This window comes from Berghia stephanieae, unplaced genomic scaffold (assembly GCF_034508935.2).
Source record: "Berghia stephanieae isolate SIO BIC M18660-M18661 unplaced genomic scaffold, UCSD_Bste_1.3 scaffold6933, whole genome shotgun sequence".
NCBI lineage: Eukaryota > Metazoa > Mollusca > Gastropoda > Nudibranchia > Aeolidiidae > Berghia > Berghia stephanieae.
The window spans coordinates 1-3,912 of record NW_027628548.1 but is presented as its reverse complement, the minus strand read 5'-3'; the positions used below and the strand labels follow the sequence as shown (position 1 = coordinate 3,912).

The 3,912-nt window shown below is 24.2% G+C and overlaps 2 pseudogenes; both read right to left on the bottom strand.

Moving 5' to 3' along the window:
• Positions 1-1,241: 1,241 nt before the first annotated feature.
• On the bottom strand, positions 1,242-1,360 carry LOC144962205 (5S ribosomal RNA; annotated as a pseudogene).
• Positions 1,361-2,319: 959 nt separating this feature from the next.
• LOC144962206 (5S ribosomal RNA) lies at positions 2,320-2,433 on the bottom strand (annotated as a pseudogene).
• Positions 2,434-3,912: the final 1,479 nt, after the last annotated feature.

Here is a 3,912-nt window from a genome sequence, read left to right as displayed (position 1 = left end):
AAAAAAAAAAATAAATATTTAAAATGTAAAAAAATTTGGGTAAAATGATAATTTATATTTTTTTAAATTTTTTTAAAAAAAAGATGTCTACAACCCGGGGGCCCCAAGCGGTCCCCCAATTAATACTAACCACCCGGAGTTGCTTGACTTCGGTGTTTGCGAAAACCCCGGGTATTTTAAGAGTTGGTCGTAGACAAAAGTGTCGAAAAAGTTTAATATAATATTTTTTTATTATTATTATTATTATACTACTACATTACTACTATATCTACTACACTACTACTCTCATACTACTACTACAACTACACTTAAATCCTAATACTCATTCTACTACTATACCACTATTTTCAAAAACATACTTTTACTGCTAAAAAAAAAAATTTTTTAATAAAAAAAAAACACAAAAAAATTAAATCTTTAAAATGTAATAAAATTGTAAAATTTGTAAATTTTTTTTTAAAAAATTTTTTTAAAAAAAAAAGATGTCTACAACACGGGGGGTTCCCAAGCGGTCCCCCATTTAAGTACAAACCCACCCCTGCTTCTTTGCTTCGGTGATGGGACGAAACCCGGTTTTTTTCAACGTGTAGGGTGTAGACAACAAGTGTCAAAAATGAGTTTAATATAATATTACTATTATTTTTTTATTATTTTAATTTTTTTACTACTACTACTATTCTACTACTACTATACTATACTACTACACTACCCCTTCTACTTCTAATAAAAAAGACAAATTTAAAATAAAAATTTTAAAAAAAAACAAAAAAAAATTCTTAAAATGTTATAAATTGTGAAATAGATAAATTAAAAAAAAAGATTTCTAAACACGGGGGGGTTCCCAAGAGGTCCCCCCTTTTTAATACAACACCCCTGACGTTGTTTGTTTTTTTTCGGTGATGGACGAAAAAAGGTATTTTTAAAATTTGTTGGTCGTGAAAACAAGTGTCGAAAATAGTTTTATATAATATACATTATTATTATTTTATTATTCTACTACTACTACTCTACTACTACCTACTCTACTACTACTACTACTACTACTACTCTAATACTATACTCCTTTTTTACTACTCTACTATACTCACTACTCTACTACTACTCTACTAACACTATCTTTACTGCTATAAAAAAAAACAAAATTTAATAACAATTAAAAAACACAAACAAATAGAATCATTAAATGTAATAAATTGTAAAATAGATGAATTTATATTTTTTTTAAAACTTAAAAAAAAAGATGTCTACAAACGTGGGGTTCCCAAGCGGTCACCTATCTAAGTACTAACCACGCCTGACGTTGCTTGACTTCGGTGATCGGAAAGAGAACCGGTATTTTTAACGTAGTATGGTCGTAGACAACAAGTGTCGAAATAGAGTTTAATATAATATTACTTATTATTGATTATTATTATTTTTATACTTACTACTATACTATACTACTACTACTACTACTACTAACTACTACTTTTATAGCTATAAAAAAAAAAAAATTTAAATAACAATTAAAAAACAAACAAATAAATCATTAAATGTAATAAAATGTTGTAAAATGTGAAATATATAATTTTAAAAAAAAAGATGTCTACAAACACGTGGGGTTCCCAAGCGGTCACCATTAAGTACTAACCCACGCCTGACGTTGCTTGACTTCGGTGATCGGACGAGAACGGTATTTTCAAGTAGTATGGTCGTAGACAACAAGTGTCGAAAATAGAATTTAATTAATATTATATTATTATTATTATTATACTACTATATATATATACTACTACTACTACTACTACTACTATACTACTACTACATACTACTACTACTACTATACTTACTACTTACTAAAAAATATTTAAAATAACTTTTATTAAAAAATTTATAAAATTAAAAACAAATAATCATTTAAAATGTAATAAATTGTAAATAGATGAATTTATTTTTTTTTAATAAAAAAAGATGTTACAACACGTGGGGTTCCCAAGCGGTCACCCATACTAAGTACTAACCCACGCCTGACGTTGCTTGCCCTTCGGTGATCGGACGAGAACCCGGTATTTTCAACGTAGTATGGTCGTAGACAACAAGTGTCGAAAATAGAGTTTAATATAATATTACTATTATTATTTTATTATTATTATTTTATTACTACTACTACTACTATACTACTACTACTACTACTACTACTACTACTATACTACTACTTTACTACTATACTACTTCTAATATAAAAAGACAAAATTTAAATAACAATTTAAAAAACAAACAAACAAATAAATTTTTAAAATGTTATAAAATTGTGAAATAGATAAATTATAAAAAAAAAGATGTCTACAACACGTGGGGTTCCAAGCGGTCACCATTAAGTACTAACCACGCCTGACGTTGCTTGACTTCGGTGAGGACGAGAACCGGTATTTTCAACGTAGTATGGTCGTAGACAACAAGTGTCGAAAAAAGAGTTTAATATAATATTACTATTATTATTATTTTATTATTATTATTATTATTATTACTATACTACTACTACTACTACTACTACTTACTACTACTACTACACATACACATACTATATATACTACTATATACTACTTACCTACTACTAACTACTACTATTCTATATAACTACTAACATAACTACAAACTACTACTTTATAAAGCTAATAAAAACAAAAAAATAAAAATTTAAATTACTAATTGTAAAAAAATAAAAAAGATGTTAAAAGTGGTTCCAAGGGTACCCATTAAGTACTATATTCGTAAATAAAGAACCTTATTTTAACTTAAAATTATAGAACAAGTGTCCAAAAATAAGTTTAATAATAATTTATAATATTAATTTATTTTAAACTATTAACAAAATCACAAATAAACTTATTATTACTAAAACTACTATATTAATTAACACAAAACATATAACAATAATCATTTAAAATATATAATATATTAATATATAATTATATCTAAAAACTTTTAAAAAAATTTAAAACACTTCCAACTAACATTAATAACAACGCTAATACTTATCCATTGACTTTAAAAAGGTATTACAAGTTATTATTTAGAAAACAACGATGGTATTTATATAAAGGTATTTATTATTGTTCTAATACTATTATATATACTACATACTATATTATTATACTTTACTATACTATTACTAATACTACTATACTATATACTAACAACTATACATAACTTATCTACTTACTGTATAAAAAACAAATTTATTTAATTAAAAAATAAAAAAAAAAATATTAAAACTTAAAAAGACATTAAAATAAAGATGAATGTAATTTTTTTTTAACTTTAAAAAAGTGTCTACAAGGCACGGATGGCCATTAAACATGCATTAGACTATCATGCTGAACGTATTCTATTATTCGGTAGAACTGGAATAACCGTATATATATAATTAGTATTTTACTGTAAAACAATTATACATAAATAATTAAATAAATTATATTTAATTAAATATATAATTATTATTTAAAAACATACTAACTATTAAACTATACTAATAACATTACAACAACTCTACTTATATACGATTGAAACATTGTATTAGATCAAAAGTAAAAAATTATAACATATACTTGAAAATGATCAAATTAAATATTTAAAACTGTATTAAATATGTAAACTAGATAATATTAAATTTATTTTAAATATTTATAAAAAATTTACTAAAACTTGGGTTCAACTACACATATTACTAACTAACACTATACTTGTGTATCGTTGATTAAAAAAATCGTATTTTAACATAATATAAGTAGATAACAAGTGTCGAAATAATGTTTAATAAATATAACATTTTAAGTATGTACTAAACATGCAAATACATTAACTACACTATTTATTATTATTACTATACTAACTTATTACTTATAGCTACTTACTTACTAACACTACTATATA